Source organism: Callithrix jacchus, chromosome 11 (assembly GCF_049354715.1).
Source record: "Callithrix jacchus isolate 240 chromosome 11, calJac240_pri, whole genome shotgun sequence".
NCBI classification, from domain to species: Eukaryota; Metazoa; Chordata; class Mammalia; order Primates; family Cebidae; genus Callithrix; species Callithrix jacchus.
Genome location: NC_133512.1, coordinates 95,124,512 through 95,139,838, shown reverse-complemented (window position 1 = coordinate 95,139,838; position 15,327 = coordinate 95,124,512). Strand labels below are relative to the sequence as shown.

Here is a 15,327-nt window from a genome sequence, read left to right as displayed (position 1 = left end):
AAAAATTTTAGTCATCAAATAATTTTTTTTTGGCAGTGTGGATGTTTATAGAGTGTGACACTTAATTTACAAAACAGTTTATGAAACTTTTATTTTGGCTTCTGTGATGCCACATCCTTGTTTCCCAAAATAATCACTGTTAAAGAGGTTGGTTTAGTGTCATAGAGATAACTCCAGTGAGCATATTAATCTTTTTTTGAATAGGGGAGAGTAAAACATCATAGCTGGCTGTAGTAATTATTGAGCACATCAAATAAAAGGCAAACATTTGTGGAGAAATAAATGAGAAGCAGATTTCTTTTTTTTTCTTTTTGAGACAGAGTCTCACTGTATCGCCCAGGCTGGAGTGTGGTGGTACAATCTTGGATCACTGCAACCTCTGCCTCCTGGGTTCAAGTGATTCTTGTGCCTCAGCTTCTTGAGTAGCTGGGCTTACAGGCACCCAACACAATGCCCGGGTAATTTTTGTGTTTTTAGTAGAGATGGCGTTTCACTATGTTGGCCAGGCTGGTCTCACACTCCTGACTTCAAGTGACCTGCCCGCCTCTGCCCCAAAGTGCTGGGATTACAGGCATGAGCCATTGCACCCAGCTAAGAGGAAGATTCGTAACACAGCCACTCACTGTGTGAACCTGGGAAAGTTACTCAATTTTGTCTGAGTATTTATCTGTCAAATGGGCCAATTTCTGTTTAATCACCTTGCAAGAGTTTTATGAAGTTCATGCTAGAGAAAATTCAGAGAAAATTATGGCTGCATAGCTGGTTAGTGGCAAAGTCAGCATCTAGCTGAACTCTGTCTGGATATGAACTCTTTCCAGCTCACACCAGCATGTGCCCTACGTATCTGGTGCTCAGAAGGGAGGCTGTTGCTGGGTTTCATTTAATGATCAGAAGAGAAAACCAGGTGACAGCCTTGGGCAGGCTTTGATCTGCAGGTGCTACAGGCTGTGCAATCCCAGGGCAAAGAGTGATGGAGATGGCAGGGAGCAGGAGTGGGGAAGCAGTTCGGGTCCATGTGAGGGAACTGGCCCTGCTTTCATGGGAGCTGCTGGGAGACACACTGGGTCACTGTGCTTGTATCCCAGCTTGGCCACATGGAAGAAAACTTATGCTTTGCAACAGTCACTTTGGGAGAAGGGAAAGGAAGGTTTTCTGCCCTGTCTGCCCTTGGTCTCAAGATATTGACCTGCCCTGCCTCCTGGGGTATCAGCTGCCTCTTCAGCTGCCAAAGGGAAGGTCAGATCCCGTTATGTGGTATTTCACTTGCATTGTGAATGTGAAAGATAGTCAGAGACTCCGTGTGTTCTGCTAGTGGCTGGGAAGATGCGCTGGTTCTGGCCAAAACCTTGTCCCCTCTGAGGAGGCCACTGAATAGGAAGAAGGGATGAGGTGCAGTGTGCACTGGTCCTCAGTGTCGTTAGGCCAAGGTGTTAGATAAGACAGGTAAGTGGCCTGGGATCCAGAGGACGGAGGAGGCGGAGGGAATCTGAGAGCTGCCCAAAGCTCGCCTTTCAAGCTTCCTAAGGGATTCCATTGGCATCAGTGAGCGTCAGACACACCACATCCTGATGCTGCCTGATAAGACTCAGACCAGCGAGTAAAAATCCTGTCCTTGAGACAGCCAGTGAGTTCTAGCTTCGAGTCTCAAGCATCTGATGTCTGTGGTTTAAAGTAACATTTAAAAGGCTAAAAGAAAGTGCTCTAGCATGTTTGAGAGCTGGGAAAGGAGCTGCTAAGGTCGCATGCAGTTCCTGACTGGGTATATGCACAGTCAGACTCACACGACATATGGAAAGTTGGACCAAAGCATGCCCTTGATTAAACAGCTTTCTCATCCACCCTCCAGAGTTCCTGGACATTGATTTGAGGCAAACCTGGTATCTGGAGCAGGTGCCACTGTGCAGTGTATGGCCTTCATTTGATTTAAAATGTAATATCTTATACTTGAGGCGCTGCATAGACACTGGCCATGGCAAGGTAGAGGCAAAGGCACGTGACATGTGGTCCTTGTTTCTGTGAAACTCCAACTTGATTATTGGCAGTGTCAGTGGGCTGTAAGGTTAGCTTTAGACTCCAGCTATATATATAATATATGTATTATATATTGTATATTTATAGTATACATTATTATATGATATATATTATAATTATAATATAAATTATTTTAGGTTTATATATTTATATATTATAAATTTATAATATTTATATATTATATATGTATTTTTGAGAGATAGTCTCACTCTATCACTCAGGCTGGGGTGAAGTAGTATGATCTCAGCTCACTGAAACCTCTGCCTCCTGGTTCAAGGGATTCTCCTGCTTCAGCCTTCTGAGTAGGTGGGATTATATGCGTGTGCCACTATGCCCAGCTAATTTCTGTATTTTTAATAGAGATGGGGTTTCATCATGTTGGCCAGGCTGGTCTTGAACTCCTGACCTCAGGTAATCCGTCCACCTTGGCCTCCCAAAGTGCTGGGATTAAAAGCGTGAGCCACTGCACCTGGCTGGATGAGGAATATTTGACGGGAAAAGAAGATGGGCACTCAGGAAGCAGGGTGTGGTGATTGATCTTTAACAGATAGGGGGCAGCAGAGAAGGTTTGGCACCTGGTGATGGGGAAATCCTCTTCAGGAAGACTGGAGCATGAACAACCAGCTTTTACATCCGGTTTTGTTGTCGGCTCTTTAATTATGGGTCATAGGCTTCCTGCTTTTGTAGTCTTTTTTTCTAGACAAACAATGTAGATTTTTATCATGGGAAGAGTTTGGGCATTTGATCTTTTCTATACCTATTAAAAATAATCATATGATGTATTTCTTCTTAGATCTTTTTAAAAGGTGAATTTATACATATAAATTTCTCATTATAGAGACATTCTTACATTCCTGAAATATATATCCCATATAGTCATGATTTCTTTGTATTGGGAATGTCATTGATTTTTTTTGCCATGATTTTATTTAAGATTTTTACATTGATAGCTATAGATGAGATTGATCTGTAGAATTTTTTTTGGTTCAATCTTTATAAGAATGAAATATCAAAGGCATATGCAATTCTTAAGGAATTTTGAGTCTTCTTCCTTTTTCTGTTGTGCTCTGAAATAATTTAATAGGCATTAGGATAATGTAGTTTTGTAGATTTCTCTGTGAAATCATGTGGGCCTAGTGTTTTGAGGGATATAACTTCTAGATAATGTTTTCTATTTCTTTTCTGGAAATCAGTATTATTTTTGTCTAGATGTAGTATGTCTCTTTTGTCATTCAATTCTCCCACTATTGCATCCTCTTGTGTTAAATAAACAAGTGTAGAATTTTAATTCTATTGCCATTTCCTTTACTGTACATGTTTTAAGGCATTTTCTTAGTGACTGCCCTGGGTATTCTCATTAATCTCTTAATGTGTAACAACATAGTTCAGGTTAATACCAATTTTACTTCAACAGCATGTACTACTTTACTCCTATTTAGCTCCATGCACCTTTTATGTTATTATTTCCACAAATTGTACTTAATACATCATCCGCCTATCAGCTTCGATTCATGACTATCGCATTATGTCGTGGTGCTTAAAAATAGATTTTAAAAAGGAATCACGAACAAAACACTACATGAATACCAACGCTCGTGTTCACTTGTGTGGCTAACTGGTGCTCTTTATTTCTTTGTGTGGACTCCAGTTACTGTTAATGTCCTTTTCTTTCAGCCTGAAGGACTCACATTAGTATTTCTTGAAGGGCAGATCTGATAGCAACAGACTCATTAACTGTCTTTTAGGGGGAATGTCTTAATTTTCCTTCCACCTTAAAGGCAATAGTTCACATATCCCCGTTTCCCCACTAAATGCGTAACATTCGACGGATTTTGGGATATTCACAAATATGTGCAACCATCACCACTGTCAATTTTAGAGGGTTTTGTGATCTCAAACGGGAACCTTTTATCCTTTAGCCATCACACCACTAGACGTAGTCTATACAGTTTGGGAACAATTGATTTGGAACTCTGATCTAAGTGTTTGATGATTGCGCTTAGATAAAAAAGGGCTGTGTAAAATTCTAATAATATTTTCTGTGTTTCCTGAAATTCCGCTAAGAGAAACTTGTCACAACTAGTATTATGGGTAAAACAACACCCATCAGGTGGCCTCCTCATCTGTCCTTTTTTCTTGGATGATAAACTTTTGTCTTCACTGAGGTCCAAGCATGTAGGAAGTAGATCATTGGCCAGGAGACTACCTGGCTGAGTTGAGTGGGAGTGGCTGCAAGGCTATCCTGGTGTTTGTCAATGGGATGCTATTGCCTTTTGGGTAAGCTGACTCTCATTGGGTTGGTCTACCCTGTGTATTTCAAAGTGTTAGGGATCCCTGCCCCTCTCTCTCCTGACATCAAGTTTTCCCCGCACATTTGCTCCATAGCAATACTCTAAGATTTCCACATGTCCTTTGGGGGTTGGTACCATTGCCTGGCAGGTCCTTTATATCAACCGCTACAAGATGCTCCTGAACTTGGGATGTGATATTACTTACACACACACATAAACACACATACATGTGTGTATTTCCTGGGATCAGAGTTTTGAGATTGTGTATGGCTCCCTCTTCTATGCGCCTGGGTCACTGAGTTTGCCTTAGGATTGCAAGTGATCTGGCAATGGATTGACTTTGTTCTGTCTTTTGGAGTTAGATATTGTTAAATCTGGACTTTACATCTTGAGATACCTACCGTTTTATTATTCTTCCCCACACCGCCCCACCTGCCCCCAGGCAACCGTCTGTGCCTCATATTTGCTTTTAATTGCAATGGTCTTTAAATACTCAGAAATCCCCAAGGGTAGACATTTTTCATATGGGATGGTGACGTCGACTCAAGACTTTTTGTAATATGAATGCTTTCAAAGTACTAAGGTCTTGAATGTTTTCGCTCTCCTTAAAACCAACCACCGGAACAGCATATAATATCTCCAGACTTTGTCCTTTTGCCAGTGGGGTTATAGCAACTCAATAATACTGAATATCTATTAATTCATGTGTGTGAGGCCTAGAAAGAACTTTACATGCTCATGCCTTCGTGTCCTTGGCTAATCTGACAACGTGTCACGCTCACCTTCCGTGGACAGAACTACTTTGAGATGAAGTAACTTACAGAAGGTCACACATTTGCATTAGGGCTAGAGTTAAACAGTGACCCCCACCTTGCCCTTTGGCAGCCAGATGACTCTTGGAGAATTAGACAATTCTCTTCTTACTGCTGCTCACAGAACAGCCAGCTCGTCACTGGGTCATTGGGGTAATACGCCAGGGTTATCATATGACTTACTCGATTGAAAAATACTCACTTGCTCTCCTAGGGCACAAGTCACTCCAAAAGACATATTTCCAACCAACGTATCTTGCAGATATATGTACCACACATCTGACCCATTAGCAAGTACGTAGAATGCATCTAAGATCAGCTGGTTTCAATTCTGACCTCTGAGCCTTGGTTTAGGTTATTCTTGCCTAGAATGCTCTTGTTTCTTCTTTCTTCTTTAAAATATTTTCAGCTCATAGTTCAAGGTCTGACTCAAATTCTATTTCTCTCATTAAACCCTGTCTGATTATGACACCCTCTAACAGACTATTTTCTGAGTGTATTTACTATATTTACCAACTTTTCCATCTATTTGCTCACTTAAAGCGGCCTCTAAGAGGACAGTATCAGTCTAAGCAGCTGGAGGATGGAATGGTTTCCATATTCTTTGCAGAACTTGAAAAGGAGACGCAAAGGACTCTTGCGAGGATTGTGTGAAATTCCGGAAAGAATTCTACCTTTCTGTGCCAAAATTTAAGTTTGCTCACTTTGTTTTTTAAATGACTCCCTTAATACGTATCTGTGATATTGTCTTCTTCAGCATCTGGGACCAGGGGTTGGTATCATGGCTATGAAGTGCGGTTTTGCATTTTGAAGCGGAGGAGCATTTCCACCTGCTCGCTGTCACAGATGTGTGTGCCTGCCCCCTTTTATCTATGGTCTTCATTTTAATTTGTTTTTAATTGCCTATTTAACACACCTAGCAATTAAGGTGAAATGGGCTCTTTGACAAATGTGAGAGCTTTTAAATTAGTGCTAATTGCTTTTGTTAATTAAAAGTAATGCTTTGTGTTGTGTTATTGGTATTCTCTTACATAAAACTGGATTAATGACTTCCAATCAATCCCACTACAAAGACGTTCCTTTGTCATCACTGGGACTTTAGGGCATGAAGTTCCTGCAGAATGAAAAAAGATGGCTAGAACTTCAGGAGGAGTGAGAAGGGAGACAGGTGAATGACAGCACAGACCTGGTTCCATTGCTGGCTCAGCCCATGCCCACGCCAATGCCCCCTAATTTGTAAGTTCACTGAAAGCCCCTGCCGAGGGTGGAATGGGCTGCTGCATCCATCAGGGTTCCCACAGGAGAGAGGTGACAGACTAGAAGCAGGACGATTTGAGGGGGATTTGATAACGGGACCGTTTCCAAAGTTCTGGGCTGATGAAAGAGGACAGCAATGGAAAGAGCTGTTACCAGCCTTAGTTCAGAGCCGGGAGGGGAGGGGAAGATGAGCAGAGCCTGGTACCTGGAGCAATAGCCTCATGTCGTGAAAGCTGCTTTTTGAAAATCAGTGACCGCTGGGTAGAATGTATGATATCATCTGGATGTTTGTCCCCTGTCATGGGAAAGCATTTCTATCACAACAAACACACTCGATTCCTGGATCCAGCAACCTCTGGAGTGTTCCCACCTGTGCTCGCCCCATTCCCAGCAGCATGGTTGCCTTCCCCGATTCTAAAAGCAGCTCTTGGTCTGTGATGGCCCTCGGGGTGACTGTGAAATGGGGTGAAGGCAGGCCTTAATTTTCCTTCAAAGATCGGGCATGAGATACCCCCAAAATTGGGCCAGCCCCCACCCTCAGGAGGCAGCATGGCATTGGGCCAGTGGCTCTCTCCAGCCAAGGGCAGAGGGTTTGAAGAGCAACTCTACCTGGCCTCCCAGGAGGGAGCATCTGGGAGGGATGCTGGCCGGTGCTCCCCACATTCACTTCACTTGTTTATGTAGATAACTTGGTAAACAGAGACAAGAATACAATTCCATGCATAATCCCAACAGCTAGAAAGAGGCATGTTTTGCCTATTATCTCTCCCCACGTGCACACTGTGTATATATTCCGTCCTCCCACGTGATTCTCCATCTGCACTCATGCTCTTCCCCACCCTTCTACTTCACTCTATGTCGTGGGGACCACAGTTTCCAGGATACCTTTAGGGTCTTCATCCAGGTTAGGCCACCGGGAGACACGGTGGAAGACTGGAGGGCAGGAGGAAAGGAGGCTGCAAGGTATTATTCTTCCTCACTCTGGCACAGGCAGTGGCACCTGCTCTGAGGTCTGGAGCTTCCCCCTCCACCTCTTGGTCTCCTGGAGCAGCCCACTACCATGGAGCCACGGGCTTTGCCTGCTGCTGCCAGCCTTTGGCTTGCCTCACCATTCCCTGCTAAATTACCGAGGAGATGGACTTGCTGAAAACCTATTTGCTGTAATGCGTGTCCTCTGTCTAAAACATTTAGAAGGGTTTTAACTGATCCCCAGATTTTGGATATGAAGGTTGTTTCTTACTGGCAGCACTGAGCCGTGACTGTCCTTTGTACTAACTCTTTGTGCATGCCCATGGTTATTTTGTAAAGCTCAATTCCCAGAGGCAGAGGAATTGCTGGCTCAAAAGGTTTAACATTCTTGTTCACCTAGTGCTATGTTTTTTTCCAGACAGTTTTCACTGGCTTTTACTCCCATTGCTGATCTTTTCTTGGTCACTCACTGTAATTGAAGCCCTCACTGGGTTCTCTGATTTGCAGTGTTGTAAATCAGACAGTGCATGGCTGCGGACAGTGCCCCGTGGTGTGAACAGTGGCCCTCCGCACTGTGCCTTGTACAACCCGCACAACTGTTCCCAGCAGCCCTGCTGATCTGAACACGTGGAACACGATGGGAGCAGGTCCTGCCTACCGGGCAACAGCTGCTGAACGTCAGAGTGCTACACAGATGGAAACGTTGTGACCGTGTTGCCTCTCGCTGCCCATGTGTGCGTAACTGTTCCTCTGCCGTCTCTGACGTCCCAATCCTGATGGTGTCTCCCTGGTCCCAGTTCCTCCTCTTCCTAGAAGCCGTCTTTGACTTTATCTAGACACTTGCTTGGATAATCTCCCATGTGCTTGCCCTGTTTTGTGACCCTATGTCTTGCTGTTCTATCTCCAGGCTCACTTTCTCAGCTGGGACATGTCTGCCTCCCCCAGCCCTGCTGTCTGTCCTCACTCCTCCTCCCAAGGTGCTTGTAATAATGCTGTTATGGCAGACTTGCTTGAATAACCTATTTTTTTTTTTAAACTATGATTCTGGTAATTATTCTTCCTCCGGAGGCCAACATCCTACTCTTTTCTTGAGGCCAGCATATTTTAAAAATAGCTTTGTTGCGGTGTGAGTGACATATAAAAAACTGTACCTATTTAATGTATACAATTTGATGGTTTGAATATATGCATACACTTGGGAAACCATCACTGCAATCAAAGTGATAAAAATATCCATCACCTCTATAGTTTCTTCCTGCCCCACCTCCCCTTTGTGGTAAGAGCACTTGACCTGAGATCATTTCTCTTAACCACCCTTTTAAGTGCACCCTTTAAAGTACTGTTAACGATGCTATTAAAATGAAACTGTTTTCCTAATTTAATTTTGAGATTGTTGACTCTTAGTGTATAAAAGCACACTTGATTTGTATTTTTATTTTTCATACAGAAAGAGGTTTATTTGGCTCACAGTTCTGCAGGCTGTACCAGAAGCATGGAACCAGCGTTTGCTTCTGGTGAGGGCTTCAGGCTGCTTGCACTCATGGTGGAAGGGGAAGGGACACCAGCATGGGCAGACGTTACGTAGTGAGAGAGGAAGCCAGAGAGGGGAAGGGAGGTGATATATGTAGATACGTCTATACATATCACGGTTCCTTTATCCACTCATTGATGGATGGGCGTTTGGGCTGGTTCCACATTTTTGCAACTGTGAATTGTGCTGCTGGAAACATGTATGTACAAGTGTATTTTTGTATAAAGACTTCTTTTTCTCTGGATAGATACCCAGCAGTGGACCTGCTGGATCAAATGGTAGATCTGCTTTTAGTTCTTTAAGGAAGCTCCGCACTGGTTTCCATAGTGGCTGTACCAGTTGACGTTCCCGCCAGCAGTGTTCCCTGTTCACTGCATCCACCCTGCTGTCTATTATTTTTTGATCTTTTGATAATGTCATTCTTGCTGGGAGTAAGATGGCGTTGCATTGTGGTTTAGATTGGCATTTCCCTGATCATTATGACGTTGAGCATTTTATCATATATCTGTTGGCCATTTGTTTATCTTCTTTTGAGAATTGTCTATTCATGTCCTTAGCCCACTTTTTGATGGGATTGTTTATTTTCTTACTGATTTGTTTGAGTTCATTGTAGAGTCTGGACATTAGTCCCTTGTCAGATGTATAGATTGTGAAGATTTCCTCCCACTCTATGGGATGTCTGTTTACTCTGCTGACTATTCCTTTTGCCGAGCAAAAAAATATTTTTAGTTTAATTAAGTCCAAGCTATTTATCTTTGTTTCTGTTGTATTTGCTTTTTGGTTCTCGGTTATAAAGTCTTAGTCTAAGCCAATGTCTAGAAGGGTTTTTCTGATGTTATTTTCTAGAATTTTTGTGGTTTCACTTCTTAGATTTAAGCCCCTGATCCATCTATCCATCTTGAGTGTAAGGTGAGAGATGAGGATCCAGTTTCATTCTCCCACATGTGGCTAGCCAATTATCCCAGCACCGTTTGTTGAATAGGGTGACATTTTTCCACTTTATGTTTTTGCTTGCTTCATCAAAGATCAGTTGGCTGTAGGTATTTGGGTTTATTTCTGGGTTCTCTGTTCTTTTCCATGGGTCTGTGTGCCTATTTTTATACGAGTACCACACTGTTTTGGAGACTGTGGCCTTATATTATAGTTTGAAATCAGGTAACATGATGCCTCCAGATGTTCTTTTTGTTTAGCCTTGCTTTGGCTATGCGGGCTTTTATTTGGTTTCATATGAATTTTAGGATATTTTTTTCAAGTTCCGTGAAGAATAATGGTGGTATTTTGATGGAAATTGCATTGAATTTGGAGATTGCCTTTGGCAGTTTGGTCATTTTTACAATATTGATTCTACTTATCCATGATCATGGAATGTGTTTCCATTTGTTTGTGTTGTGGATGATTTCTTTAAGCAGGGGTTTGTAGTTTTCCTTGTAGAGGCCTTTCACCTCCTTGGTTAGGTATATTCCTAAGTATTTTAATTAATTAATTTTTCTTGGCAGCTATTGCAAAAGTGGTTGAGTTCTTGATTTGATTCTCAGCTTGGTTGCTGTTGGTGCATAGCAGAGCTGCTGATTTGTGTAATGAATTTTGGATTCTGAAACTTTGCTGAATATTTATCAGTTTTAGGAGTTTCTTGGAGGAGCCTTTACAGTTTTATAGGTATACTATCACATCATCAGCAAACAGTGACAGTATGACTTCCTCTTTACTGATTTGGAAGCCCTTTATTTATTTCTCTTGTTTATTGCTCTGGTTGGGACTTACAGGACTATGTTGAAGAAGAGTGGTGAGAGTGGGCATCCTTGTCTTGTTCCAGTTCTCGGAGGGAATGCTTTCAACTTTTCCCTCTTCAGTATTATATTGCCTATGGGTTTATCACAGATGGCTTTTATTACATTGAGGTATGTCCCTTGTATGCCAGTTTTGCTGAGGGTTGAAATTATAAAGGGATGTTGGATTTTGTCAGATTCTTATTCTGCATCTATTGAGACGATCATGTAATTTTTGTTTTTAATTCTGTTTATGTGGTGTACCACATTTATTGGCTTGCATATGTTAAACCATCCCTGCATCTTTGGCATGAAACCTACTTGATCACAATGGATTATCTTTTTGATACACTGTTGGAGTTGGTTAGCTAGTATTTTCTTAAGGATTTTTGCATCTATGTTCATCAGGGATATTGGTCTGTAGTTTTCTTTTTTGGTTATGCCCTTTACTGGTTTTGGTATTAGGATGATACTGCTTCACAGAATGATTTAGGATTTCCTCTTTCTCTGTCTTGTGGAATAGTGTCAACAGGATTGATACCAATTCTTTGAATGTCAGCTGGGATTCAGCTGTGAATCCATCTAGTCTCCTATTGTTTCTTGTTGTTAATTTTTAAATTACCATTTCAATCTTGCTACCTTGTTATTGGCCTGTTCAGGGAATCTTCTTCCTGATTTAAGCTAGGAGGGTTGTATCTTTCCAGGAGTTTATCCGTCTCCTCTAGGTTTTCTAGTTGATGCATGTAAAGGTGTTCATAGTAGCCTTGAATGATCTTTTGTATTTCTGCGGTGGCAGTTGTGGTATCTCCTATTTCATTTCTGATTGAGCTTATTTGGATCTTCTCTCTTCTTGATTAATCTTGCTAATGGTCTATCAAATTTATTTATCTTTTCAAAGAACCAGCTTTTGTTTCATTTATCTTTTGTATTTTTTTTTGTTTCAATTTCATTTAGTTCTGTTCTGATCTTGGTTATTTCCTGGGTTTGGATTTGGGTTTGGTTTCTTCCTGTTTCTCTAGTTCCTTGAGGTGCAATCTTAGATTGTCTATTTGTGCTCTTTCAGACTTTTTGATATGGGCGTTTAAGGCTATGAACTTTCCTCTTAGCACTGCTTTTGCTGTATCCCAGAGGTTTTGATAGATTGTGTCACTATTATTGCTCAGTTCAAGGAATTTATAAATTTCCATCTTGATTTCATTGTTGATCCACTGATTATTCAGGAGCAGGTTATTTAATTTCCATGTATTTGCATGGTTTTGAAGGTTCTTTTTGGAGTGGACTTCCAGTTTTATTCCACTGTGGTCTGAGAGAGTACGTGATATAATTTCAATTTTCTTAAATTTATTGAGACTTATTTTGTGTCCTATCATATGGTCTATCTTGGAGAAAGTTCCATGTGCTGATAGATAGAATATATATTCTCTGGTTGTAGGGTAGAATGTTCTGTAAATATCTGATAAGTTCATTTGTTTCATGGCATAGTTTAAATCTGTTGTTTCTTTGTTAAGTTTCTGCCTTGATGACCTGTCTAGTGTTGTCAGTGAAGTAACGAAGTCCCCCACTATTGTGTTGCTGTCTATCTAATTACTTAGGTCTAGTAGTAATTGTTTTATAAATTTGGGAGTTCCACTGTTAGGTGCATATATATGTAGGACTGCGATATTTTCTTGTTGGACAAGGCCTTTTATCATTATATAATGTCCATCTTTGTCTTTTTAAACTGCTCTTGCTTTAAAGATTGTTTTGTCTGATGAAAGAATAGCTACTCCTGCTTGCTTTTGGGGGCCATTTACATGGAATGTCTTTTTCCGCCCCTTTACCTTAAGTTTTTGTGAGTCCTTATATGTTAGGTGTGTCTCTTGAAGGCAGCAAATATTTGGTTGGTGAATTCTTAATCATTCTGTAATTCTGTATCTTAAGTGGAGCATTTAGGCCATTTATATTCAACATTAGTATTGAGATGTGAGGTACTACTATTCCATTAATCCTGCTATTTGTTGCCTGTATACCTTGGGTTTTCAATTTTTTAATTTTTGTTTTATAGGTTCTATGAGATTTATGCTTTAAGGAGGTTCTGTTTTGATGTGTTTCTAGAATTTGTTTCAAGATTAAGAGCTCCTTTTAGTCGTTCTTGTAGTGCTGGCTTGGTAGTGCTGAATTATCTCAGCATTTACTTGTCTGAAAAAGACTTCTTTTCCTTCATCAATGAAGCTTTGTTTCACTGGATACAAAATTCTTGGCTGATAACTGTTTTGTTTAAGGAGGCTTAGTAATTCGAGCCTATAGTCAGTAGTAATGTTCCTACTCTCATGTTTGATTGATTGTAGTAATTTGAGTTTTCCCTCATTTTCTTGAGCTAAAAGTTTGTTAATTTTGTTTATCTTTTCACAGAACTTTTAGTTTTGTTCACTTTTTCTATCATTTTCTATTCTTTGTAAAGCTTATGTCCTTTTAATCTTTACAATTTTTTCTATTTTCTTTGGGTTTGATTTACTCTTCTTTTTCTAGTTTATTAAGGTAGGAGATGGCTACGTTTTCATTTGAAATCTTTCTTTTTAATATAGATGTTTACAGCTATAAGTTTGCCTCTGAGCATGGCTTTAGCTGTATCCCCTAAATTTTGATATGACATATTTTTGTTTTTATTTATGTCAAGGTATTTCCTTATTCATTTGTGGTCAGAGAACATACTTTATATAACTTCAATACTTGTAACTTTCTTTTTTTTTTTCTTTCCTGCTGGAGTGCAGTGGCATGATCTCAGCTCACTGAAACCTCTGCCTTCTGGGCTGAAGCTCTTCTCCTACCTCAGCCTCCGAAGTAGCTGGGACTACAGGCACATGCCACCATGTCAGGATAATTTTTGTAGTTTTAGTAGAGACAGGGTTTCACCATGTTGGCCAGACTGGTCCCAAACTCCTGACCTCAGGTGATCCACCTACCTTGGCCTCCTGAAAGGTTGGGATTATAGGCAGGAACCACTGTACCCAGCCTTAAATTTCTGAAAACTTGTTATGACATAAAATATGGTCTGTGTTGGAGAATGTTCCATGTAGACTTAAAAAGAATATGTATTCTGCTATGTTTGAGTACAGTGTGCTGGAGAGGTCTATTAGGCCTAGCTGGTTTATAGTGTTGTTCAAGTTCTTTATTGCATTGTTTATGTCTTCTTTCAATTCTGTCAGTTTCGCATATTTTGCAGCTTTGTTGTTAGGTGCATATATATATATATTAGATGTATATATATATTTTCATTTTAAGCAAGAAGCTTATTTAAACAAGATGTTTGACTTGAAGGGAAAGCTAACTAGGATTCCTTTTTTTAGAGTAATTTATCCCTACCTAAAGACAGATTGACCTATGTGTAACAGCTACAGGCAAAAAAGTTATAAAATTATCATTGGTTTTACAATAATAAATGAAAAGCATTAAAATTCTTCAATCGAACAAGGTTTGCAGAATGTTTTCGCTTTTTTGTTGTTGTTGTTGTTAAAACAGTGAGAGCAAAATAACTTACTGGAATATAAAGATAAGAGCTGAATGAGCATGCCACTAATGAAGAAAGGGGATATTTTCACAGAATCAGAATTTTTTCCCATCCTGTCTCCACTTGATGTCAATCAAAATTGGCTGTTTAATTAAAAAAATGCTATATGCTTGTGCACATATACCAGCTACTTTATGTACAACAAAGCAATGGAGAAGGGGGAAATGAAAGAATAGAGAAAATTATACTGTAGTAGTCAGGATGTATCAGACTAGACGTTAAAACCAAAATGGTTATTAGAAGTGAAGGACATTTTATAGTAATAAAAGGGTCCATCTATCAGGAAATCATAACCATTATAAACATATATGGCTGCCACTGCTGGTGCTACTTGTGTGCTACTTCAGTGAAGATCTGGTACCTCTTTCTTGAAGTGGCAGCTGAGAAGACTCAGCTGTTTTCTAACTAAGAATGTCATCTTGGTCTGTAAAGAACAGAGTTCTGGAGTAAAGAAGTAGGCTCCCTTTTTGGTAGACACACCTGTCTGCAGGCTGTTGGAACACATCAATTGTATCTTCATCTTCCATTTCCAACTGTGCAGTTGTGTCTGCTTCATTGATTGGTTGCCCATCAAATTGGAATCTGATCTGCCTCATTGACAACCCCTGTCATTCACAATAGGCTTTCATTAGTTTACTGAGTGGTGTATTCCTCTTAAGTGCACCACAGAACCATCTGCCCCACCACCCCAAAATTAATATGATCATTGTTCTCAGTCTTAACTCCTTTGTCGAGCTTTTTCTTGACCATAGTGAGTGCCAGAGTCTCCTCAGCTGCCGCTTCACATAAAAGGTACCAGGTCCTCCCTAAACGAGCACACAAGTAGCACCAGCAGAGGCAGTCATATAAGTTTATAATGGTTATGATTTCCTGATAAATGAACCTTTTCATTATAATAAAATGTCCTTCATTTCTAATAATCATTTTTGTTTTAATGTCTATTTAGTCTGATACTAATATAAGCACTTCACCTCTCTCATGAATGCTGTTTCTCTTGTAGATAGCATATCATTTAATCTTTTAAAAAAAATTCAGTCTGGTTTTAGATCCGCAATCCAAGGTGGCTGAATAGGAGCAGCTCTGGAGTGTAGTTCCCAGAACAATGCAGAGGGTGAGTGATCAC

At 40.4% G+C, this 15,327-nt stretch overlaps 1 pseudogene; it reads right to left on the bottom strand.

Annotated features, from left to right (window-relative positions):
- Positions 1–14,427: 14,427 nt before the first annotated feature.
- Positions 14,428–15,026, bottom strand: LOC108592980 (small ubiquitin-related modifier 2 pseudogene; annotated as a pseudogene).
- Between the last annotated feature and the right edge of the window lie 301 nt (positions 15,027–15,327).